We start from the raw sequence: 26,079 nt of genomic DNA, 5'->3' as shown, positions 1-26,079 counted from the left end.
GGGGCCATTTCGAAGCCAGGCAGTGTGCTTTGTGCCATAGGCCTGCAACCAGTCTGCCTTGCTTTCATCCATTATGCCAGGGGTAGTCAGTGGTGCATGGGCTACATCTTTCTGTGTGTTCTCTTGATTTTAAACATAATTTAGGACATGGATGCCATTGGATTGCGGTGATTTGTGTGTGTATTTCGATTTTAAGGGTGTTGTTGGGGCCTGGTCCAGGCCATGTGGGTGGGGGCCATTTTGAGGCCTGGTCCAGGGCCTGGCCATGTGGGTGGGGGTCTAGGGGCCATTTTGCATCCAGGCAGTGTGCTCTGTGCCATAGGCCTGCAACCTGTCGGCCTTGCTTTCATCCATTATGCCAGGGGTAGTCAGTGGTGCATGGGCCACATCTTTCTGTGTGTTCTCTTGATTTTAAACATCATTTTGACATGGATGCCATTGGATTGTGGTGATTTGTGTGTGTATTTCGATTTTAAGGGTGTTGTTGGGGCCTGGTCCAGGGCCTGGCCGTGTGGGTGTGGGCCATTTTGAGGCCTGGTCCAGGGCCTGGCCATGTGGGTGGGGGTCTAGGGGCCATTTTGAAGCCAGGCAGTGTGTTTTGTATCATAGGCCTGCAACCAGTCTGCCTTGCTTTCATCCATTATGCCCAGGGGTAGTCAGTGGTGCATAGGCAAAGTCTTTTTGTGTGTTCTCTTGATTTTAATCATCATTTAGGGCATGGATGCCATTGGATTGGGGTGATTTATTGTGTGTATTTCGATTTTCTTGGTGTTGTTGGGGCCTGGTCTAGGGCCTGGCCATGTGGGTGGGGGCCATTTTGACGCCTGGTCTAGGGCCTGGCCATGTGGGTTGGGGTCTAGGGGCCATTTTGAAGCCAGGCAGTGTGCTTTGTGCCATAGGCCTGCAACCAGTCTGCTTTGCTTTCATCCATTATGCCCAGGGGTAGTCAGTGGTGCATGGGCCAAGTCTTTCTGTGTGTTCTCTTGATTTTAAACATAATTTAGGGCATGGATGCCATTGGATTGGGGTGATTTTTTGTGTGTATTTCAACTTTTTTGGGTGTTGTTGGGGCCTGTTCCAGGGCCAGGCCATGTGGGTGGGGGCCATTTTGAGGCCTGGTCCAGGGCCTGGCCATGTGGGTGGGGGTCTAGGGGCCATTTCGAAGCCAGGCAGTGTGCTTTGTGCCATAGGCCTGCAACCAGTCTGCCTTGCTTTCATCCATTATGCCCAAGGGTAGTCAGTGGTGCATGGGCCAAGTCTTTCTGTGTGTTCTCTTGATTTTAAACATCATTTAGGTCATGGATGCCATTGGATTGGGGTGCTTTTTGTGTGTATTTTGATTTTTTGGGTGTTGTTGGGGCCTGGTCCGGGGCCTAGCCATGTGGGTGGGGGCCAGTTTTTGAGGCCTGATCCAGGGCCTGGCCATGTGGGTGGGGGTCTAGGGGCCGTTTTGAAGCCAGGCAGTGTGCTTTGCGCCATAGGCCTGCAACCAGTCTGCCTTGCTTTCATCCATTATGCCCAGGGGTAGTCAGTGGTGCATGGGCCAAGTCTTTCTGTGTGTTCTCTTGCTTTTAAACATCCTTTAGGACATGGATGCCATTGGATTGGCGTGATTTTTGTGTGTATTTCGATTTTTTGGGTGTTGTTGGGGCCTGGTCCAGGGCCTGGCCATGTGGGTGGGGTCCATTTTGAGGCCTGGTCCAGGGCCTGGCCATGTGGGTGGGGGTCTAGGGGCCATTTTGAAGCCAGGCAGTGAGTTTTATGCCATAGGCCTGCAACCAGTCTGCCTTGCATTCATCCATTATGCCCAGGGGTAGTCAGTGGTGCATGGGCCAAGTCTTTCTGTGTGTTCTCTTGATTTTAAACATCATTTAGGGCATGGATGCCATTGGATTGGGGTGATTTTTTTATGTGTATTTCGATTTTTTGGGTGTTGTTGGGGCCTGGTCCAGGGCCTGGCCATGTGGGTGCGGACCATTTTGAGGCCTGGCCATGTGGGTGGGGGTCTAGGGGCCATTTCGAAGCCAGGCAGTGTGCTTTGTGCCATAGGCCTGCAACCAGTCTGCCTTGCTTTCATCCATTATGCCCAGGGGTAGTCAGTGGTGCATGGGCCAAGTCTTTCTGTTTGTTCTCTTGATTTTATACATCATTTAGGGCATGGATGCCATTGGATTGGGGTGATTTTTTGTGTGTATTTCAACTTTTTTGGGTGTTGTTGGGGCCTGGTCCAGGGCCTGGCCATGTGGGTGGGGGCCATTTTGAGGCCTGGTCCAGGGCCTGGCCATGTGGGTGGGGGTCTAGGGGCCATTTCGAAGCCAGGCAGTGTGCTCTGTGCCATAGGCCTGCAACCAGTCTGCCTTGCTTTCATCCATTATGCCCAAGGGTAGTCAGTGGTGCATGGGCCAAGTCTTTCTGTGTGTTCTCTTGATTTTAAACATCATTTAGGTCATGGATGCCATTGGATTGGGGTGCTTTTTGTGTGTATTTTGATTTTTTGGGTGTTGTTGGGACCTGGTCCAGGGCCTAGCCATGTGTGTGGCGGACATTTTTGAGGCCTGATCCTGGGCCTGGCCATGTGGGTGGGGGTGTAGGGGCCGTTCTGAAGCCAGGCAGTGTGCTTTGTGCCATATGCCTGCAATCAGTCTGCCTTGCTTTCATCCATTATGCCCAGGGGTAGTCAGTGGTGCATAGGCCAAGTCTTTCTGTGTGTTCTCTAGATTTTAAACATCATTTAGGGCATGGATGCCATTGGATTGGGGTGCTTTTTGTGTGTATTTTGATTTTTTGGGTGTTGTTGGGGCCTGGTCCAGGCCATGTGGGTGGGGGCCATTTTGAGGCCTGGTCCAGGGCCTGGCCATGTGGGTGGGGGTCTAGGGGCCATTTTGCCACCAGGCAGTGTGCTCTGTGCCATAGGCCTGCAACCAGTCTGCCTTCCTTTCATCCATTATGCCAGGGGTAGTCAGTGGTGCATGGGCCACATCTTTCTGTGTGTTCTCTTGATTTTAAACATCATTTAGAACATGGATGCCATTGGATTGCGGTGATTTGTGTGTGTATTTCGATTTTAAGGGTGTTGTTGGGGCCTGGTCCAGGGCCTGGCCGTGTGGGTGTGGGCCATTTTGAGGCCTGGTCCAGGGCCTGGCCATGTGGGTGGGGGTCTAGGGGCCATTTTGAAGCCAGGCAGTGTGTTTTGTATCATAGGCCTGCAACCAGTCTGCCTTGCTTTCATCCATTATGCCCAGGGGTAGTCAGTGGTGCATCAGCAAAGTCTTTTTGTGTGTTCTCTTGATTTTAATCATCATTTAGGGCATGGATGCCATTGGATTGGGGTGATTTATTGTGTGTATTTCGATTTTCTTGGTGTTGTTGGGGCCTGGTCTAGGGCCTGGCCATGTGGGTGGGGGCCATTTTGACGCCTGGTCTAGGGCCTGGCCATGTGGGTTGGGGTCTAGGGGCCATTTTGAAGCCAGGCAGTGTGCTTTGTGCCATAGGCCTGCAACCAGTCTGCTTTGCTTTCATCCATTATGCCCAGGGGTAGTCAGTGGTGCATGGGCCAAGTCTTTCTGTGTGTTCTCTTGATTTTAAACATCATTTAGGGCATGGATGCCATTGGATTGGGGTGATTTTTTGTGTGTATTTCAACTTTTTTGGGTGTTGTTGGGGCCTGTTCCAGGGCCAGGCCATGTGGGTGGGGGCCTTTTTGAGGCCTGGTCCAGGGCCTGGCCATGTGGGTGGGGGTCTAGGGGCCATTTCGAAGCCAGGCAGTGTGCTTTGTGCCATAGGCCTGCAACCAGTCTGCCTTGCTTTCATCCATTATGCCCAAGGGTAGTCAGTGGTGCATGGGCCAAGTCTTTCTGTGTGTTCTCTTGATTTTAAACATCATTTAGGTCATGGATGCCATTGGATTGGGGTGCTTTTTGTGTGTATTTTGATTTTTTGGGTGTTGTTGGGGCCTGGTCCGGGGCCTAGCCATGTGGGTGGGGGCCAGTTTTTGAGGCCTGATCCAGGGCCTGGCCATGTGGGTGGGGGTCTAGGGGCCGTTTTGAAGCCAGGCAGTGTGCTTTGCGCCATAGGCCTGCAACCAGTCTGCCTTGCTTTCATCCATTATGCCCAGGGGTAGTCAGTGGTGCATGGGCCAAGTCTTTCTGTGTGTTCTCTTGCTTTTAAACATCCTTTAGGACATGGATGCCATTGGATTGGCGTGATTTTTGTGTGTATTTCGATTTTTTGGGTGTTGTTGGGGCCTGGTCCAGGGCCTGGCCATGTGGGTGGGGTCCATTTTGAGGCCTGGTCCAGGGCCTGGCCATGTGGGTGGGGGTCTAGGGGCCATTTTGAAGCCAGGCAGTGAGTTTTATGCCATAGGCCTGCAACCAGTCTGCCTTGCATTCATCCATTATGCCCAGGGGTAGTCAGTGGTGCATGGGCCAAGTCTTTCTGTGTGTTCTCTTGATTTTAAACATCATTTAGGGCATGGATGCCATTGGATTGGGGTGATTTTTTTATGTGTATTTCGATTTTTTGGGTGTTGTTGGGGCCTGGTCCAGGGCCTGGCCATGTGGGTGCGGACCATTTTGAGGCCTGGCCATGTGGGTGGGGGTCTAGGGGCCATTTCGAAGCCAGGCAGTGTGCTTTGTGCCATAGGCCTGCAACCAGTCTGCCTTGCTTTCATCCATTATGCCCAGGGGTAGTCAGTGGTGCATGGGCCAAGTCTTTCTGTTTGTTCTCTTGATTTTATACATCATTTAGGGCATGGATGCCATTGGATTGGGGTGATTTTTTGTGTGTATTTCAACTTTTTTGGGTGTTGTTGGGGCCTGGTCCAGGGCCTGGCCATGTGGGTGGGGGCCATTTTGAGGCCTGGTCCAGGGCCTGGCCATGTGGGTGGGGGTCTAGGGGCCATTTCGAAGCCAGGCAGTGTGCTCTGTGCCATAGGCCTGCAACCAGTCTGCCTTGCTTTCATCCATTATGGCCAAGGGTAGTCAGTGGTGCATGGGCCAAGTCTTTCTGTGTGTTCTCTTGATTTTAAACATCATTTAGGTCATGGATGCCATTGGATTGGGGTGCTTTTTGTGTGTATTTTGATTTTTTGGGTGTTGTTGGGACCTGGTCCAGGGCCTAGCCATGTGTGTGGCGGACATTTTTGAGGCCTGATCCTGGGCCTGGCCATGTGGGTGGGGGTGTAGGGGCCGTTCTGAAGCCAGGCAGTGTGCTTTGTGCCATATGCCTGCAATCAGTCTGCCTTGCTTTCATCCATTATGCCCAGGGGTAGTCAGTGGTGCATAGGCCAAGTCTTTCTGTGTGTTCTCTAGATTTTAAACATCATTTAGGGCATGGATGCCATTGGATTGGGGTGCTTTTTGTGTGTATTTTGATTTTTTGGGTGTTGTTGGGGCCTGGTCCAGGCCATGTGGGTGGGGGCCATTTTGAGGCCTGGTCCAGGGCCTGGCCATGTGGGTGGGGGTCTAGGGGCCATTTTGCCACCAGGCAGTGTGCTCTGTGCCATAGGCCTGCAACCAGTCTGCCTTCCTTTCATCCATTATGCCAGGGGTAGTCAGTGGTGCATGGGCCACATCTTTCTGTGTGTTCTCTTGATTTTAAACATCATTTAGGACATGGATGCCATTGGATTGCGGTGATTTGTGTGTGTATTTCGATTTTAAGGGTGTTGTTGGGGCCTGGTCCAGGGCCTGGCCGTGTGGGTGTGGGCCATTTTGAGGCCTGGTCCAGGGCCTGGCCATGTGGGTGGGGGTCTAGGGGCCATTTTGAAGCCAGGCAGTGTGTTTTGTATCATAGGCCTGCAACCAGTCTGCCTTGCTTTCATCCATTATGCCCAGGGGTAGTCAGTGGTGCATCGGCAAAGTCTTTTTGTGTGTTCTCTTGATTTTAATCATCATTTAGGGCATGGATGCCATTGGATTGGGGTGATTTATTGTGTGTATTTCGATTTTCTTGGTGTTGTTGGGGCCTGGTCTAGGGCCTGGCCATGTGGGTGGGGGCCATTTTGACGCCTGGTCTAGGGCCTGGCCATGTGGGTTGGGGTCTAGGGGCCATTTTGAAGCCAGGCAGTGTGCTTTGTGCCATAGGCCTGCAACCAGTCTGCTTTGCTTTCATCCATTATGCCCAGGGGTAGTCAGTGGTGCATGGGCCAAGTCTTTCTGTGTGTTCTCTTGATTTTAAACATCATTTAGGGCATGGATGCCATTGGATTGGGGTGATTTTTTGTGTGTATTTCAACTTTTTTGGGTGTTGTTGGGGCCTGTTCCAGGGCCAGGCCATGTGGGTGGGGGCCATTTTGAGGCCTGGTCCAGGGCCTGGCCATGTGGGTGGGGGTCTAGGGGCCATTTCGAAGCCAGGCAGTGTGCTTTGTGCCATAGGCCTGCAACCAGTCTGCCTTGCTTTCATCCATTATGCCCAAGGGTAGTCAGTGGTGCATGGGCCAAGTCTTTCTGTGTGTTCTCTTGATTTTAAACATCATTTAGGTCATGGATGCCATTGGATTGGGGTGCTTTTTGTGTGTATTTTGATTTTTTGGGTGTTGTTGGGGCCTGGTCCGGGGCCTAGCCATGTGGGTGGGGGCCAGTTTTTGAGGCCTGATCCAGGGCCTGGCCATGTGGGTGGGGGTCTAGGGGCCGTTTTGAAGCCAGGCAGTGTGCTTTGCGCCATAGGCCTGCAACCAGTCTGCCTTGCTTTCATCCATTATGCCCAGGGGTAGTCAGTGGTGCATGGGCCAAGTCTTTCTGTGTGTTCTCTTGATTTTAAACATCCTTTAGGACATGGATGCCATTGGATTGGTGTGATTTTTGTGTGTATTTCGATTTTTTGGGTGTTGTTGGGGCCTGGTCCAGGGCCTGGCCATGTGGGTGGGGCCCATTTTGAGGCCTGGTCCAGGGCCTGGCCATGTGGGTGGGGGTCTAGGGGCCATTTCGAAGCCAGGCAGTGTGCTTTGTGCCATAGGCCTGCAGCCAGTCTGCCTTGCTTTCATCCATTATGCCCAAGGGTAGTCAGTGGTGCATGGGCCAAGTCTTTCTGTGTGTTCTCTTGATTTTAAACATCATTTAGGTCATGGATGCCATTGGATTGGGGTGCTTTTTGTGTGTATTTTGATTTTTTGGGTGTTGTTGGGGCCTGGTCCGGGGCCTAGCCATGTGGGTGGGGGCCAGTTTTTGAGGCCTGATCCAGGGCCTGGCCATGTGGGTGGGGGTCTAGGGGCCGTTTTGAAGCCAGGCAGTGTGCTTTGCGCCATAGGCCTGCAACCAGTCTGCCTTGCTTTCATCCGTTATGCCCAGGGGTAGTCAGTGGTGCATGGGCCAAGTCTTTCTGTGTGTTCTCTTGATTTTAAACATCATTTAGGGCACGGATGCCATTGGATTGGGGTGATTTTTGTGCTGTGTATTTCGATTTTTTGGGTGTTGTTGGGGCCTGGTCCAGGGCCTGGCCATGTGGGTGCGGACCATTTTGAGGCCTGGCCATGTGGGTGGGGGTCTAGGGGCCATTTCGAAGCCAGGCAGTGTGCTTTGTGCCATAGGCCTGCAACCAGTCTGCCTTGCTTTCATCCATTATGCCCAGGGGTAGTCAGTGGTGCATGGGCCAAGTCTTTCTGTTTGTTCTCTTGATTTTAAACATCATTTAGGGCATGGATGCCATTGGATTGGGGTGATTTTTTGTGTGTATTTCAACTTTTTTGGGTGTTGTTGGGGCCTGGTCCAGGGCCTGGCCATGTGGGTGGGGGCCATTTTGAGGCCTGGTCCAGGGCCTGGCCATGTGGGTGGGGGTCTAGGGGCCATTTCGAAGCCAGGCAGTGTGCTTTGTGCCATAGGCCTGCAACCAGTCTGCCTTGCTTTCATCCATTATGCCCAAGGGTAGTCAGTGGTGCATGGGCCAAGTCTTTCTGTGTGTTCTCTTGATTTTAAACATCATTTAGGTCATGGATGCCATTGGATTGGGGTGCTTTTTGTGTGTATTTTGATTTTTTGGGTGTGGTTGGGGCCTGGTCCGGGGCCTAGCCATGTGGGTGGGGGCCAGTTTTTGAGGCCTGATCCAGGGCCTGGCCATGTGGGTGGGGGTCTAGGGTCCGTTTTGAAGCCAGGCAGTGTGCTTTGCGCCATAGGCCTGCAACCAGTCTGCCTTGCTTTCATCCATTATGCCCAGGGGTAGTCAGTGGTGCATGGGCCAAGTCTTTCTGTGTGTTCTCTTGATTTTAAACATCCTTTAGGACATGGATGCCATTGGATTGGTGTGATTTTTGTGTGTATTTCGATTTTTTGGGTGTTGTTGGGGCCTGGTCCAGGGCCTGGCCATGTGGGTGGGGTCCATTTTGAGGCCTGGTCCAGGGCCTGGCCATGTGGGTGGGGGTCTAGGGGCCATTTTGAAGCCAGGCAGTGAGTTTTATGCCATAGGCCTGGAACCAGTCTGCCTTGCTTTCATCCATTATGCCCAGGGGTAGTCAGTGGTGCATGGGCCAAGTCTTTCTGTGTGTTCTCTTGATTTTAAACATCATTTAGGGCATGGATGCCATTGGATTGGGGTGATTTTTTGATGTGTATTTTGATTTTTGGGGTGTTGTTTGGGCCTGGTCCAGGGCCTGGCCATGTGGGTGCGGACCATTTTGAGGCCTGGCCATGTGGGTGGGGGTCTAGGGGCCATTTCGAAGCCAGGCAGTGTGCTTTGTGCCATAGGCCTGCAACCAGTCTGCCTTGCTTTCATCCATTCTGCCCAGGGGTAGTCAGTGGTGCATGGGTCAAGTCTTTCTGTTTGTTCTCTTGATTTTAAACATCATTTAGGGCATGGATGCCATTGGATTGGGGTGATTTTTTGTGTGTATTTCAACTTTTTTGGGTGTTGTTGGGGCCTGGTCCAGGGCCTGGTCATGTGGGTGGGGGCCATTTTGAGGCCTGGTCCAGGGCCTGGCCATGTGGGTGGGGGTCTAGGGGCCATTTCGAAGCCAGGCAGTGTGCTCTGTGCCATAGGCCTGCAACCAGTCTGCCTTGCTTTCATCCATTATGCCCAAGGGTAGTCAGTGGTGCATGGGCCAAGTCTTTCTGTGTGTTCTCTTGATTTTAAACATCATTTAGGTCATGGATGCCATTGGATTGGGGTGCTTTTTGTGTGTATTTTGATTTTTTGGGTGTTGTTGGGACCTGGTCCAGGGCCTAGCCATGTGTGTGGCGGACATTTTTGAGGCCTGATCCTGGGCCTGGCCATGTGGGTGGGGGTGTTGGGGCCGTTCTGAAGCCAGGCAGTGTGCTTTGTGCCATATGCCTGCAATCAGTCTGCCTTGCTTTCATCCATTATGCCCAGGGGTAGTCAGTGGTGCATAGGCCAAGTCTTTCTGTGTGTTCTCTAGATTTTAAACATCATTTAGGGCATGGATGCCATTGGATTGGGGTGCTTTTTGTGTGTATGTTGATTTTTTGGGTGTTGTTGGGGCCTGGTCCAGGCCATGTGGGTGGGGGCCATTTTGAGGCCTGGTCCAGGGCCTGGCCATGTGGGTGGGGGTCTAGGGGCCATTTTGCCACCAGGCAGTGTGCTCTGTGCCATAGGCCTGCAACCAGTCTGCCTTCCTTTCATCCATTATGCCAGGGGTAGTCAGTGGTGCATGGGCCACATCTTTCTGTGTGTTCTCTTGATTTTAAACATCATTTAGGACATGGATGCCATTGGATTGCGGTGATTTGTGTGTGTATTTCGATTTTAAGGGTGTTGTTGGGGCCTGGTCCAGGGCCTGGCCGTGTGGGTGTGGGCCATTTTGAGGCCTGGTCCAGGGCCTGGCCATGTGGGTGGGGGTCTAGGGGCCATTTTGAAGCCAGGCAGTGTGTTTTGTATCATAGGCCTGCAAGCCGTCTGCCTTGCTTTCATCCATTATGCCCAGGGGTAGTCAGTGGTGCATAGGCAAAGTCTTTTTGTGTGTTCTCTTGATTTTAATCATCATTTAGGGCATGGATGCCATTGGATTGGGGTGATTTATTGTGTGTATTTCGATTTTCTTGGTGTTATTGGGGCCTGGTCTAGGGCCTGGCCATGTGGGTGGGGGCCATTTTGAGGCCTGGTTCAGGGCCTGGCCATGTGGGTTGGGGTCTAGGGGCCATTTTGAAGCCAGGCAGTGTGCTTTGTGCCATGGGCCTGCAACCAGTCTGCCTTGCTTTCATCCATTATGCCCAGGGGTAGTCAGTGGTGCATGGGCCAAGTCTTTTTGTGTGTTTTCTTGATTTTAAACATCATTTAGGGTATGGATGCCATTGGATTGGGGTGATTTTCTGTGTGTATTTAAATTTTTGGGTGTTGTTGGGGCCTGGTCCAGGGCCTAGCCATGTGGGTGGGGGCCATTTTTTAGGCCTGGTCCAGGGCCTGGCCATGTGGGTGGGGGTCTAGGGGGCATTTTGAAGCCAGGCAGTGTGCTTTGTGCCATAGGCCTGCAACCAGTCTGCCTTGCTTTCATCCGTTATGCCCAGGGGTAGTCAGTGGTGCATGGGCCAAGTCTTTCTGTGTGTTCTCTTGATTTTAAACATCATTTAGGGCATGGATGCCATTGGATTGGGGTCATTTTTGTGTGTATTTCGATTTTTTGGGTGTTGTTGGGGCCTGGTCCAGGCCATGTGGGTGGGGGCCATTTTGAGGCCTGGTCCAGGGCCTGGCCATGTGGGTAGGGATCTAGGGGCCATTTTGAAGCCAGGCAGTGTGTTTTGTACCATAGGCCTGCAACCAGTCTGCCTTGCTTTCATCCATTATGCCCAGGGGTAGTCAGTGGTGCATAGGCCAAGACTTTCTGTGTGTTCTCTTGATTTTAAACATCATTTAGGGCATGGATGCCATTGGATTGGGGTGATTTTTTGTAAGTATTTCGTTTTTCTGGGCGTTGTTGGGGCCTGGTCCAGGGCCTGGCCATGTGGATGGGGGTCTAGGGGCCATTTCGAAGCCAGGCAGTGTGCTTTGTGCCTTAGGCCTGCAACCAGTCTGCCTTGCTTTCAACAATTATGCCCAGGGGTAGTCAGTGGGGCATAGGCCAAGTCTTTCTGTGTGTTCTCTTGATTTTAAACATCATTTAGGGCATGGATGCCATTGGATTGGGGTGCTTTTTGTGAGTATTTTGATTTTTTGGGTGTTGTTGGGGCCTGGTCCAGGGCCTAGCCATGTGGGTGGGGGCCATTTTTGAGGCCTGATCCAGGGCCTGGCCATGTGGGTGAGGGTCTAGGGGCCATTTCGAAGCCAGGCAGTGTGCTTTGTGCCTTAGGCCTGCAACCAGTCTGCCTTGCTTTCATCCATTATGCCCAGGGGTAGTCAGTGGAGCATAGGCCAAGTCTTTCTGTGTGTTCTCTTGATTTTAAACATCATTTAGGGCATGGATGCCATTGGATTGGGGTGCTTTTTGTGTGTATTTTGATTTTTTGGGTGTTGTTGGGGCCTGGTCCAGGGCCTAGCCATGTGGGTGGGGGCCATTTTTGAGGCCTGATCCAGGGCCTGGCCATGTGGGTAGGGGTCTAGGGGCCGTTTTGAAGCCATGCAGTGTGATTTGCGCCATAGGCCTGCAACCAGTCTGCCTTGCTTTCATCCATTATGCCCAGGGGTAGGCAGTGGTGCATGGGCCAAGTCTTTCTGTGTGTTCTCTTGATTTTAAACATCATTTAGGGCACGGATGCCATTGGATTGGGGTGATTTTTTGATGTGTATTTCGATTTTTTGGGTGTTGTTGGGGCCTGGTCCAGGGCCTGGCCATGTGGGTGCGGACCATTTTGAGCCCTGGTTCAGGGCCTGGCCATGTGGGTGGGGGTCTAGGGGGCATTTCAAAGCCAGGCAGTGTGCTTTGTGCCATAGCCCTGCAACCAGTCTGCCTTGCTTTCATCCATTATGCCCAGGGGTAGTCAGTGGTGCATGGGCCAAGTCTTTCTGTGTGTTCTCTTGATTTTAAACATCATTTAGGGCATGGATGCCATTGGATTGGGGTGATTTTTTGTGTGTATTTAAACTTTTTTGGGTGTTGTTGGGGCCTGGTCCAGGGCCTGGCCATGTGGGCGGGGGCCATTTTGCGGCCTGGTCCAGGGCCTGGCCATGTGGGTGGGGGTCTAGGGGCCATTTCGAAGCCAGGCAGTGTGCTTTGTGCCATAGGCCTGCAACCAGTCTGCCTTGCTTTCATCCATTATGCCCAAGGGTAGTCAATGGTGCTTGGGCCACGTTTTTCTGTGTGTTCTCTTGATTTTAAACATCATTTAGGTCATGGATGCCATTGGATTGGGGTGCTTTTTGTGTGTATTTTGATTTTTGGGGTGTTGTTGGGGCCTGGTCCGGGGCCTAGCCATGTGGGTGGGGGCCATTTTTGAGGCCTGATCCAGGGCCTGGCCATGTGGGTGGGGGTCTAGGGGCCGTTTTGAAGCCAGGCGGTGTGCTTTGCGCCATAGGCCTGCAACCAGTCTGCCTTGCTTTCATCCATTATGCCCAGGGGTAGTCTGTGGTGCATGGGCCAAGTCTTTCTGTGTGTTCTCTTGATTTTAAACATCATTTAGGGCATGGATGCCATTGGATTGGGGTGATTTGTGTGTGTATTTCGATTTTTTGGGTGTTGTTGGGGCCTGGTCCAGGGCCTGGCCATGTGGGTGGGGTCCATTTTGAGGCCTGGTCCAGGGCCTGGCTATGTGGGTGGGGGTCATGGGGCCATTTTGAAGCCAGGCAGTGAGTTTTATGCCATAGGCCTGCAACCAGTCTGCCTTGCTTTCATCCATTATGCCCAGGGGTAGTCAGTGGTGCATGGGCCAAGTCTTTCTGTGTGTTCTCTTGATTTTAAACATCATTTAGGGCATGGATGCCGTTGGATTGTGGTGATTTTTTGATGTGTATTTCGATTTTTTGGGTGTTGTTGGGGCCTGGTCCAGGGCCTGGCCATGTGGGTGCGGACCATTTTGAGGCCTGGTCCAGGGCCTGGCCATGTGGGGGGGGGATCTAGGGGCCATTTCGAAGCCAGGCAGTGTGCTTTGTGCCATAGGCCTGCAACCAGTCTGCCTTGCTTTCATCCATTATGCCAGGGGTAGTCAGTGGTGCATGGGCTACATCTTTCTGTGTGTTCTCTTGATTTTAAACATAATTTAGGACATGGATGCCATTGGATTGCGGTGATTTGTGTGTGTATTTCGATTTTAAGGGTGTTGTTGGGGCCTGGTCCAGGCCATGTGGGTGGGGGCCAATTTGGGGCCTGGTCCAGGGCCTGGCCATGTGGGTGGGGGTCTAGGGGCCATTTTGCATCCAGGCAGTGTGCTCTGTGCCATAGGCCTGCAACCAGTCTGCCTTGCTTTCATCCATTATGCCAGGGGTAGTCAGTGGTGCATGGGCCACATCTTTCTGTGTGTTCTCTTGATTTTAAACATCATTTAGGACATGGATGCCATTGGATTGCGGTGATTTGTGTGTGTATTTCGATTTTAAGGGTGTTGTTGGGGCCTGGTCCAGGGCCTGGCCGTGTGGGTGTGGGCCATTTTGAGGCCTGGTCCAGGGCCTGGCCATGTGGGTGGGGGTCTAGGGGCCATTTTGAAGCCAGGCAGTGTGTTTTGTATCATAGGCCTGCAACCAGTCTGCCTTGCTTTCATCCATTATGCCCAGGGGTAGTCAGTGGTGCATAGGCAAAGTCTTTTTGTGTGTTCTCTTGATTTTAATCATCATTTAGGGCATGGATGTAATTGGATTGGGGTGCTTTTTGTGTGTATTTAGATTTTTTGGGTGTTGTTGGGGCCTGGTCCAGGGCCTAGCCATGTGGGTGGGGGCCATTTATTAGGCCTGATCCAGGGCCTGGTCATGTGGGTGGGGGTCTAGGGGCCATTTTGAAGCCAGGCAGTGTGCTTTGTACCATAGGCCTGCAACCAGTCTGCCTTGCTTTCATCCATTATGCCCAGGGGTAGTCAGTGATGCATGGGCCAAGTCTTTCTGTATGTTCTCTTGATTGTAAACATCATTTAGGGCATGGATGCCATTGGATTGGGGTGATTTTTGTGTGTATTTCGATTTTTTGGGTGTTGTTGGGGCCTGGTCCAGGGCCTGGCCATGTGGGTGGGGTCCATTTTGAGGCCTGGTCTAGGGCCTGGCCGAGTGGGTGGGGGTCTAGGGGCCATTTTGAAGCCAGGCAGTGAGTTTTATGCCATAGGCCTGCAACCAGTCTGCCTTGCTTTCATCCATTATGCCCAGGGGTAGTCAGTGGTGCATGGGCCAAGTCTTTCTGTGTGTTCTCTTGATTTTATACATTATTTAGGGCATGGATGCCATTGGATTGGGGTGATTTTTGTGCTGTGTATTTCGATTTTTTGGGTGTTGTTGAGGCCTGTTCCAGGGCCTGGCCATGTCGGTGCGGACCATTTTGAGGCCTGGTCCAGGGCCTGGCCATGTGGGTGGGGGTCTAGGGGCCATTTCGAAGCCAGGCAGTGTGCTTTGTGCCATAGGCCTGCAACCAGTCTGCCTTGCTTTCATCCATTATACCAAGGGGTAGTCAGTGGTGCATGGGTCAAGTCTTTCTGTGTGTTCTCTTGATATGAAACATCATTTAGGGCATGGATGCCATTGGATTGGGGTGCTTTTTGTGTGTATTTTGATTTTTTGGGTGTTGTTGGGGCCTGGTCCGGGGCCTAGCCATGTGGGTGGGGGCCATTTTTGAGGCCTGATCAAGGGCCTGGCCATGTGGGTGGGGGTCTAGGGGCCGTTTTGAAGCCAGGCGGTGTGCTTTGCGCCATAGGCCTGCAACCAGTCTGCCTTGCTTTCATCCATTATGCCCAGGGGTAGTCTGTGGTGCATGGGCCAAGTCTTTCTGTGTGTTCTCTTGATTTTAAACATCATTTAGGGCATGGATGCCATTGGATTGGGGTGATTTTTGTGTGTATTTCGATTTTTTGGGTGTTGTTGGGGCCTGGTCCAGGGCCTGGCCATGTGGGTGGGGTCCATTTTGAGGCCTGGTCCAGGGCCTGGCTATGTGGGTGGGGGTCTAGGGGCCATTTTGAAGCCAGGCAGTGAGTTTTATGCCATAGGCCTGCAACCAGTCTGCCTTGCTTTCATCCATTATGCCCAGGGGTAGTCAGTGGTGCATGGGCCAAGTCTTTCTGTGTGTTCTCTTGATTTTAAACATCATTTAGGGCATGGATGCCATTGGATTGTGGTGATTTTTTGATGTGTATTTCGATTTTTTGGGTGTTGTTGGGGCCTGGTCCAGGGCCTGGCCATGTGGGTGCGGACCATTTTGAGGCCTGGTCCAGGGCCTGGCCATGTGGGTGGGGATCTAGGGGCCATTTCGAAGCCAGGCAGTGTGCTTTGTGCCATAGGCCTGCAACCAGTCTGCCTTGCTTTCATCGATTATGCCAGGGGTAGTCAGTGGTGCATGGGCTACATCTTTCTGTGTGATCTCTTGATTTTAAACATAATTTAGGACATGGATGCCATTGGATTGCGGTGATTTGTGTGTGTATTTCGATTTTAAGGGTGTTGTTGGGGCCTGGTCCAGGGCCTGGCCGTGTGGGTGTGGGCCATTTTGAGGCCTGGTCCAGGGCCTGGCCATGTGGGTGGGGGTGTTGGGGCCGTTCTGAAGCCAGGCAGTGTGCTTTGTGCCATATGCCTGCAATCAGTCTGCCTTGCTTTCATCCATTATGCCCAGGGGTAGTCAGTGGTGCATAGGCCAAGTCTTTCTGTGTGTTCTCTAGATTTTAAACATCATTTAGGGCATGGATGCCATTGGATTGGGGTGCTTTTTGTGTGTATGTTGATTTTTTGGGTGTTGTTGGGGCCTGGTCCAGGCCATGTGGGTGGGGGCCATTTTGAGGCCTGGTCCAGGGCCTGGCCATGTGGGTGGGGGTCTAGGGGCCATTTTGCCACCAGGCAGTGTGCTCTGTGCCATAGGCCTGCAACCAGTCTGCCTTCCTTTCATCCATTATGCCAGGGGTAGTCAGTGGTGCATGGGCCACATCTTTCTGTGTGTTCTCTTGATTTTAAACATCATTTAGGACATGGATGCCATTGGATTGCGGTGATTTGTGTGTGTATTTCGATTTTAAGGGTGTTGTTGGGGCCTGGTCCAGGGCCTGGCCGTGTGGGTGTGGGCCATTTTGAGGCCTGGTCCAGGGCCTGGCCATGTGGGTGGGGGTCTAGGGGCCATTTTGAAGCCAGGCAGTGTGTTTTGTATCATAGGCCTGCAAGCCGTCTGCCTTGCTTTCATCCATTATGCCCAGGGGTAGTCAGTGGTGCATAGGCAAAGTCTTTTTGTGTGTTCTCTTGATTTTAATCATCATTTAGGGCATGGATGCCATTGGATTGGGGTGATTTATTGTGTGTATTTCGATTTTCTTGGTGTTATTGGGGCCTGGTCTAGGGCCTGGCCATGTGGGTGGGGGCCATTTTGAGGCCTGGTTCAGGGCCTGGCCATGTGGGTTGGGGTCTAGGGGCCATTTTGAAGCCAGGCAGTGTGCTTTGTGCCATGGGCCTGCAACCAGTCTGCCTTGCTTTCATCCATTATGCCCAGGGGTAGTCAGTGGTGCATGGGCCAAGTCTTTTTGTGTGTTTTCTTGATTTTAAACATCATTTAGGGTATGGATGCCATTGGATTGGGGTGATTTTCTGTGTGTATTTAAATTTTTGGGTGTTGTTGGGGCCTGGTCCAGGGCCTAGCCATGTGGGTGGGGGCCATTTTTTAGGCCTGGTCCAGGGCCTGGCCATGTGGGTGGGGGTCTAGGGGGCATTTTGAAGCCAGGCAGTGTGCTTTGTGCCATAGGCCTGCAACCAGTCTGCCTTGCTTTCATCCGTTATGCCCAGGGGTAGTCAGTGGTGCATGGGCCAAGTCTTTCTGTGTGTTCTCTTGATTTTAAACATCATTTAGGGCATGGATGCCATTGGATTGGGGTCATTTTTGTGTGTATTTCGATTTTTTGGGTGTTGTTGGGGCCTGGTCCAGGCCATGTGGGTGGGGGCCATTTTGAGGCCTGGTCCAGGGCCTGGCCATGTGGGTAGGGATCTAGGGGCCATTTTGAAGCCAGGCAGTGTGTTTTGTACCATAGGCCTGCAACCAGTCTGCCTTGCTTTCATCCATTATGCCCAGGGGTAGTCAGTGGTGCATAGGCCAAGACTTTCTGTGTGTTCTCTTGATTTTAAACATCATTTAGGGCATGGATGCCATTGGATTGGGGTGATTTTTTGTAAGTATTTCGTTTTTCTGGGCGTTGTTGGGGCCTGGTCCAGGGCCTGGCCATGTGGATGGGGGTCTAGGGGCCATTTCGAAGCCAGGCAGTGTGCTTTGTGCCTTAGGCCTGCAACCAGTCTGCCTTGCTTTCAACAATTATGCCCAGGGGTAGTCAGTGGGGCATAGGCCAAGTCTTTCTGTGTGTTCTCTTGATTTTAAACATCATTTAGGGCATGGATGCCATTGGATTGGGGTGCTTTTTGTGAGTATTTTGATTTTTTGGGTGTTGTTGGGGCCTGGTCCAGGGCCTAGCCATGTGGGTGGGGGCCATTTTTGAGGCCTGATCCAGGGCCTGGCCATGTGGGTGAGGGTCTAGGGGCCATTTCGAAGCCAGGCAGTGTGCTTTGTGCCTTAGGCCTGCAACCAGTCTGCCTTGCTTTCATCCATTATGCCCAGGGGTAGTCAGTGGAGCATAGGCCAAGTCTTTCTGTGTGTTCTCTTGATTTTAAACATCATTTAGGGCATGGATGCCATTGGATTGGGGTGCTTTTTGTGTGTATTTTGATTTTTTGGGTGTTGTTGGGGCCTGGTCCAGGGCCTAGCCATGTGGGTGGGGGCCATTTTTGAGGCCTGATCCAGGGCCTGGCCATGTGGGTAGGGGTCTAGGGGCCGTTTTGAAGCCATGCAGTGTGATTTGCGCCATAGGCCTGCAACCAGTCTGCCTTGCTTTCATCCATTATGCCCAGGGGTAGGCAGTGGTGCATGGGCCAAGTCTTTCTGTGTGTTCTCTTGATTTTAAACATCATTTAGGGCACGGATGCCATTGGATTGGGGTGATTTTTTGATGTGTATTTCGATTTTTTGGGTGTTGTTGGGGCCTGGTCCAGGGCCTGGCCATGTGGGTGCGGACCATTTTGAGCCCTGGTTCAGGGCCTGGCCATGTGGGTGGGGGTCTAGGGGGCATTTCAAAGCCAGGCAGTGTGCTTTGTGCCATAGCCCTGCAACCAGTCTGCCTTGCTTTCATCCATTATGCCCAGGGGTAGTCAGTGGTGCATGGGCCAAGTCTTTCTGTGTGTTCTCTTGATTTTAAACATCATTTAGGGCATGGATGCCATTGGATTGGGGTGATTTTTTGTGTGTATTTAAACTTTTTTGGGTGTTGTTGGGGCCTGGTCCAGGGCCTGGCCATGTGGGCGGGGGCCATTTTGCGGCCTGGTCCAGGGCCTGGCCATGTGGGTGGGGGTCTAGGGGCCATTTCGAAGCCAGGCAGTGTGCTTTGTGCCATAGGCCTGCAACCAGTCTGCCTTGCTTTCATCCATTATGCCCAAGGGTAGTCAATGGTGCTTGGGCCACGTTTTTCTGTGTGTTCTCTTGATTTTAAACATCATTTAGGTCATGGATGCCATTGGATTGGGGTGCTTTTTGTGTGTATTTTGATTTTTGGGGTGTTGTTGGGGCCTGGTCCGGGGCCTAGCCATGTGGGTGGGGGCCATTTTTGAGGCCTGATCCAGGGCCTGGCCATGTGGGTGGGGGTCTAGGGGCCGTTTTGAAGCCAGGCGGTGTGCTTTGCGCCATAGGCCTGCAACCAGTCTGCCTTGCTTTCATCCATTATGCCCAGGGGTAGTCTGTGGTGCATGGGCCAAGTCTTTCTGTGTGTTCTCTTGATTTTAAACATCATTTAGGGCATGGATGCCATTGGATTGGGGTGATTTGTGTGTGTATTTCGATTTTTTGGGTGTTGTTGGGGCCTGGTCCAGGGCCTGGCCATGTGGGTGGGGTCCATTTTGAGGCCTGGTCCAGGGCCTGGCTATGTGGGTGGGGGTCATGGGGCCATTTTGAAGCCAGGCAGTGAGTTTTATGCCATAGGCCTGCAACCAGTCTGCCTTGCTTTCATCCATTATGCCCAGGGGTAGTCAGTGGTGCATGGGCCAAGTCTTTCTGTGTGTTCTCTTGATTTTAAACATCATTTAGGGCATGGATGCCGTTGGATTGTGGTGATTTTTTGATGTGTATTTCGATTTTTTGGGTGTTGTTGGGGCCTGGTCCAGGGCCTGGCCATGTGGGTGCGGACCATTTTGAGGCCTGGTCCAGGGCCTGGCCATGTGGGGGGGGGATCTAGGGGCCATTTCGAAGCCAGGCAGTGTGCTTTGTGCCATAGGCCTGCAACCAGTCTGCCTTGCTTTCATCCATTATGCCAGGGGTAGTCAGTGGTGCATGGGCTACATCTTTCTGTGTGTTCTCTTGATTTTAAACATAATTTAGGACATGGATGCCATTGGATTGCGGTGATTTGTGTGTGTATTTCGATTTTAAGGGTGTTGTTGGGGCCTGGTCCAGGCCATGTGGGTGGGGGCCAATTTGGGGCCTGGTCCAGGGCCTGGCCATGTGGGTGGGGGTCTAGGGGCCATTTTGCATCCAGGCAGTGTGCTCTGTGCCATAGGCCTGCAACCAGTCTGCCTTGCTTTCATCCATTATGCCAGGGGTAGTCAGTGGTGCATGGGCCACATCTTTCTGTGTGTTCTCTTGATTTTAAACATCATTTAGGACATGGATGCCATTGGATTGCGGTGATTTGTGTGTGTATTTCGATTTTAAGGGTGTTGTTGGGGCCTGGTCCAGGGCCTGGCCGTGTGGGTGTGGGCCATTTTGAGGCCTGGTCCAGGGCCTGGCCATGTGGGTGGGGGTCTAGGGGCCATTTTGAAGCCAGGCAGTGTGTTTTGTATCATAGGCCTGCAACCAGTCTGCCTTGCTTTCATCCATTATGCCCAGGGGTAGTCAGTGGTGCATAGGCAAAGTCTTTTTGTGTGTTCTCTTGATTTTAATCATCATTTAGGGCATGGATGTAATTGGATTGGGGTGCTTTTTGTGTGTATTTAGATTTTTTGGGTGTTGTTGGGGCCTGGTCCAGGGCCTAGCCATGTGGGTGGGGGCCATTTATTAGGCCTGATCCAGGGCCTGGTCATGTGGGTGGGGGTCTAGGGGCCATTTTGAAGCCAGGCAGTGTGCTTTGTACCATAGGCCTGCAACCAGTCTGCCTTGCTTTCATCCATTATGCCCAGGGGTAGTCAGTGATGCATGGGCCAAGTCTTTCTGTATGTTCTCTTGATTGTAAACATCATTTAGGGCATGGATGCCATTGGATTGGGGTGATTTTTGTGTGTATTTCGATTTTTTGGGTGTTGTTGGGGCCTGGTCCAGGGCCTGGCCATGTGGGTGGGGTCCATTTTGAGGCCTGGTCTAGGGCCTGGCCGAGTGGGTGGGGGTCTAGGGGCCATTTTGAAGCCAGGCAGTGAGTTTTATGCCATAGGCCTGCAACCAGTCTGCCTTGCTTTCATCCATTATGCCCAGGGGTAGTCAGTGGTGCATGGGCCAAGTCTTTCTGTGTGTTCTCTTGATTTTATACATTATTTAGGGCATGGATGCCATTGGATTGGGGTGATTTTTGTGCTGTGTATTTCGATTTTTTGGGTGTTGTTGAGGCCTGTTCCAGGGCCTGGCCATGTCGGTGCGGACCATTTTGAGGCCTGGTCCAGGGCCTGGCCATGTGGGTGGGGGTCTAGGGGCCATTTCGAAGCCAGGCAGTGTGCTTTGTGCCATAGGCCTGCAACCAGTCTGCCTTGCTTTCATCCATTATACCAAGGGGTAGTCAGTGGTGCATGGGTCAAGTCTTTCTGTGTGTTCTCTTGATATGAAACATCATTTAGGGCATGGATGCCATTGGATTGGGGTGCTTTTTGTGTGTATTTTGATTTTTTGGGTGTTGTTGGGGCCTGGTCCGGGGCCTAGCCATGTGGGTGGGGGCCATTTTTGAGGCCTGATCAAGGGCCTGGCCATGTGGGTGGGGGTCTAGGGGCCGTTTTGAAGCCAGGCGGTGTGCTTTGCGCCATAGGCCTGCAACCAGTCTGCCTTGCTTTCATCCATTATGCCCAGGGGTAGTCTGTGGTGCATGGGCCAAGTCTTTCTGTGTGTTCTCTTGATTTTAAACATCATTTAGGGCATGGATGCCATTGGATTGGGGTGATTTTTGTGTGTATTTCGATTTTTTGGGTGTTGTTGGGGCCTGGTCCAGGGCCTGGCCATGTGGGTGGGGTCCATTTTGAGGCCTGGTCCAGGGCCTGGCTATGTGGGTGGGGGTCTAGGGGCCATTTTGAAGCCAGGCAGTGAGTTTTATGCCATAGGCCTGCAACCAGTCTGCCTTGCTTTCATCCATTATGCCCAGGGGTAGTCAGTGGTGCATGGGCCAAGTCTTTCTGTGTGTTCTCTTGATTTTAAACATCATTTAGGGCATGGATGCCATTGGATTGTGGTGATTTTTTGATGTGTATTTCGATTTTTTGGGTGTTGTTGGGGCCTGGTCCAGGGCCTGGCCATGTGGGTGCGGACCATTTTGAGGCCTGGTCCAGGGCCTGGCCATGTGGGTGGGGATCTAGGGGCCATTTCGAAGCCAGGCAGTGTGCTTTGTGCCATAGGCCTGCAACCAGTCTGCCTTGCTTTCATCGATTATGCCAGGGGTAGTCAGTGGTGCATGGGCTACATCTTTCTGTGTGATCTCTTGATTTTAAACATAATTTAGGACATGGATGCCATTGGATTGCGGTGATTTGTGTGTGTATTTCGATTTTAAGGGTGTTGTTGGGGCCTGGTCCAGGGCCTGGCCGTGTGGGTGTGGGCCATTTTGAGGCCTGGTCCAGGGCCTGGCCATGTGGGTGGGGGTCTAGGGGCCATTTTGAAGCCAGGCAGTGTGTTTTGTATCATAGGCCTGCAACCAGTCTGCCTTGCTTTCATCCATTATGCCCAGGGGTAGTCAGTGGTGCATAGGCAAAGTCTTTTTGTGTGTTCTATTGATTTTAATCATCATTTATGGCATGGATGCCATTGGATTGGGGTGATTTATTGTGTGTATTTCGATTTTCTTGGTGTTGTTGGGGCCTGGTCTAGGGCCTGGCCATGTGGGTGGGGGGCATTTTGAGGCCTGGTCCAGGGCCTGGCCATGTGGGTTGGGGTCTAGGGGCCATTTTGAAGCCAGGCAGTGTGCTTTGTGCCATAGGCCTGCAACCAGTCTGCCTTGCTTTCATTCATTATGCCCAGGGGTAGTCAGTGGTGCATGGGCCAAGTCTTTTTGTGTGTTTTCTTGATTTTAAACATCATTTAGGGTATGGATGCCATTGGATTGGGGTGATTTTCTGTGTGTATTTCAATTTTTGGGTGTTGTTGGGGGCTGGTCCAGGGCCTAGCCATGTGGGTGGGGGCCATTTTTGAGGCCTGGTCCAGGGCCTGGCCATGTGGGTGGGGGTCTAGGGGACATTTTGAAGCCAGGCAGTGTGCTTTGTGCCATAGGCCTGCAACCAGTCTGCCTTGCTTTCATCCATTATGCCCAGGGGGTAGTCAGTGGTGCATGGGCCAAGTCTTTCTGTATGTTCTCTTGATTTTAAACATCATTTAGGGCATGGATGCCATTGGATTGGGGTGATTTTTTGTGTGTATTTCAACTTTTTTGGGTGTTGTTGGGGCCTGGTCCAGGGCCTGGCCATGTGGGTGGGGGCCATTTTGAGGTCTGGTCCAGGGCCTGGCCATGTGGGTGGGGGTCTAGGGGCCATTTCGAAGCCAGGCAGTGTGCTTTGTGCCATATGCCTGCAACCAGTCTGCCTTGCTTTCATCCATTATGCCCAAGGGTAGTCAGTGGTGCATGGGCAAAGTCTTTCTGTGTGTTCTCTTGATTTTAAACATCATTTAGGTCATGGATGCCATTGGAGCGGGGTGCTTTTTGTGTGTATTTTGATTTTTTGGGTGTTGTTGGGGCCTGGTCCAGGGCCTAGCCATGTGTGTGGCGGACATTTTTTAGGCCTGATCCAGGGCCTGGCCATGTGGGTGGGGGTCTAGGGGCCGTTTTGAAGCCAGGCAGTGTACTTTGTGCCATATGCCTGCAATCAGTCTGCCTTGCTTTCATCCATTATGCCCAGGGGTAGTCAGTGGTGCATAGGCCAAGTCTTCAGTGTGTTCTCTTGATTTTAAACATCATTTAGGGCATGGATGCCATTGGATTGGGGTGCTTTTTGTGTGTATTTTGATTTTTTGGGTGTTGTTTGGGCCTGGTCCAGGGCCTAGCCATGTGGGTGGGGTCCATTTTTTAGGCCTGATCCAGGGCCTGGTCATGTGGGTGGGGGTCTAGGGGCCATTTTGAAGCCAGGCAGTGTGCTTTGTGCCATAGGCCTGCAACCAGTCTGCCTTGCTTTCATCCATTATGCCCAGGGGTAGTCAGTGATGCATGGGCCAAGTCTTTCTGTGTGTTCTCTTGATTTTAAACATTATTTAGGGCATGGATGCCATTGGATTGGGGTGATTTTTGTGCTGTGTATTTTGATTTTTTGGGTGTTGTTGGGGCCTGGTCCAGGGCCTGGCCATGTCGGTGCGGACCATTTTGAGGCCTGGTCCAGGGCCTGGCCATGTGGGTGGGGGTCTAGGGGCCATTTCGAAGCCAGGCAGTGTGCTTTGTGCCATAGGCCTGCAACCAGTCTGCCTTGCTTTCATCCATTATACCAAGGGGTAGTCAGTGGTGCATGGGTCAAGTCTTTCTGTGTGTTCTCTTGATATGAAACATCATTTAGGGCATGGATGCCATTGGATTGGGGTGATTTTTTGTGTGTATTTCAATTTTTTGGGTGTTGTTGGGGTCTGGTCCAGGGCCTGGCCATGTGGGTGGGGGCCATTTTGAGGCCTGGTCCAGGGCCTGGCCATGTGGGTGGGGGTCTAGGGGCCATTTCGAAGCCAGGCAGTGTGCTTTGTGCCATAGGCCTGCAACCAGTCTGCCTTGCTTTCATCCATTATGCCCAGGGGTAGTCAGTAGTGCATGGGCCAAGTCTTTCTGTGTGTTCCTTGATTTTAAACATCATTTAGGGCATGGATGCCATTGGATTGGGGTGATTTTTGTGTGTATTTCGATTTTTTGGGTGTTGGGGCCTGGTCCAGGGCCTGGCCATGTGGATGGGGCCCATTTTGAGGCTTGGTCCAGGGCCCAGCCATGTGGGTGGGGGTCTAGGGGCCATTTCGAAGCCAGGCAGTGTGCTTTGTGCCATAGGCCTGCAACCAGTCTGCCTTGCTTTCATCCATTATGCCCAAGGGTAGTCAGTGGTGCATGGGCCAAGTCTTTCTGTGTGTTCTCTTGATTTTAAACATCATTTAGGTCATGGATGCCATTGGATTGGGGTGCTTTTTGTGTGTATTTTGATTTTTTGGGTGTTGTTGGGGCCTGGTCCAGGGCCTTGCCATGTGTGTGGCGGACATTTTTGAGGCCTGATCCAGGGCCTGGCCATGTGGGTGGGGGTCTAGGGGCCATTTTGAAGCCAGGCAGTGTGCTTTGTGCCATATGCCTGCAATCAGTCTGCCTTGCTTTCATCCATTTTGCCCAGGGGTAGTCAGTGGTGCATAGGCCAAGTCTTTCTGTGTTTTCTCTTGATTTTAAACATCATTTAGGGCATGGATGCCATTGGATTGGGGTGCTTTTTGTGTGTATTTCAATTTTTTGGGTGTTGTTGGGGCCTGGTCAGGGCCTGGCCATGTGGGTGGGGTCCATTTTGAGGCCTGGTCTAGGGCCTGGTCGAGTGGGTGGGGGTCTAGGGGCTATTTTGAAGCCAGGCAGTGAGTTTTATGCCATAGGCCTGCAACCAGTCTGCCTTGCTTTCATCCATTATGCCCAGGGGTAGTCAGTGATGCATGGGCCAAGTCTTTCTGTGTGTTCTCTTGATTTTAAACATCATTTAGGGCATGGATGCCATTGGATTGGGGTGATTTTTGTGTGTATTTCAATTTTTTGGGTGTTGTTGGGGCCTGGTCAGGGCCTGGCCATGTGGGTGGGGTCCATTTTGAGGCCTGGTCTAGGGCCTGGTCGAGTGGGTGGGGGTCTAGGGGCTATTTTGAAGCCAGGCAGTGAGTTTTATGCCATAGGCCTGCAACCAGTCTGCCTTGCTTTCATCCATTATGCCCAGGGGTAGTCAGTGGTGCATGGGCCAAGTCTTTCTGTGTGTTCTCTTGATTTTAAACATCATTTAGGGCATGGATGCCATTCGATTGGGGTGATTTTGTGCTGTGTATTTCGATTTTTTGGGTGTTGTTGGGGACTGGTCCAGGGCCTGGCCATGTCGGTGCGGACCATTTTGAGGCCTGGTCCAGGGCCTGGCCATGTGGGTGGAGGTCTAGGGGCCATTTCGAAGCCAGGCAGTGTGCTTTGTGCCATAGGCCTGCAACCAGTCTGCCTTGCTTTCATCCATTATACCCAGGGGTAGTCAGTGGTGCATGGGTCAAGTCTTTCTGTGTGTTCTCTTGATTTGAAACATCATTTAGGGCATGGATGCCATTGGATTAGGGTGATTTTTTATGTGTATTTCAATTTTTTGGGTGTTCTTGGGGCCTGGTCCAGGGCCTGGCCATGTGGGTGGGGGCCATTTTGAGGCCTGGTCCAGGGCCTGGCAATGTGGGTGGGGGTCTAGGGGCCATTTCGAAGCCAGGCAGTGTGCTTTGTGCCATAGGCCTGCAACCAGTCTGCCTTGCTTTCATCCATTATGCCCAGGGGTAGTCAGTAGTGCATGGGCCAAGTCTTTCTGTGTGTTCCTTGATTGTAAACATCATTTAGGGCATGGATGCCATTGGATTGGGGTGATTTTCTGTGTGTATTTCGATTTTTTGGGTGTTGGGGCCTGGTCCAGGGCCTGGCCATGTGGATGGGGCCCATTTTGAGGCTTGGTCCAGGGCCTGGCTAGGTGGGTGGGGGTCTAGGGGCCATTTTGAAGCCAGGCAGTGTGCTTTGTGCATAGGCCTGCAACCAGTCTGCCTTGCTTTCATCCATTATGCCCAGGGGTAGTCAGTGGCACATGGGCCAAGTCGTTCTGTGTGTTCTCCTGATTTTAAACATCATTTAGGACATGGATGCCATTGGATTGGGGTGAATTCTTGTGTGTAAA

This window comes from Lissotriton helveticus, chromosome 3_1, assembly GCF_964261635.1.
Source record: "Lissotriton helveticus chromosome 3_1, aLisHel1.1, whole genome shotgun sequence".
NCBI classification, from domain to species: Eukaryota; Metazoa; Chordata; class Amphibia; order Caudata; family Salamandridae; genus Lissotriton; species Lissotriton helveticus.
Note: the sequence above shows the minus strand (reverse complement) of the source record.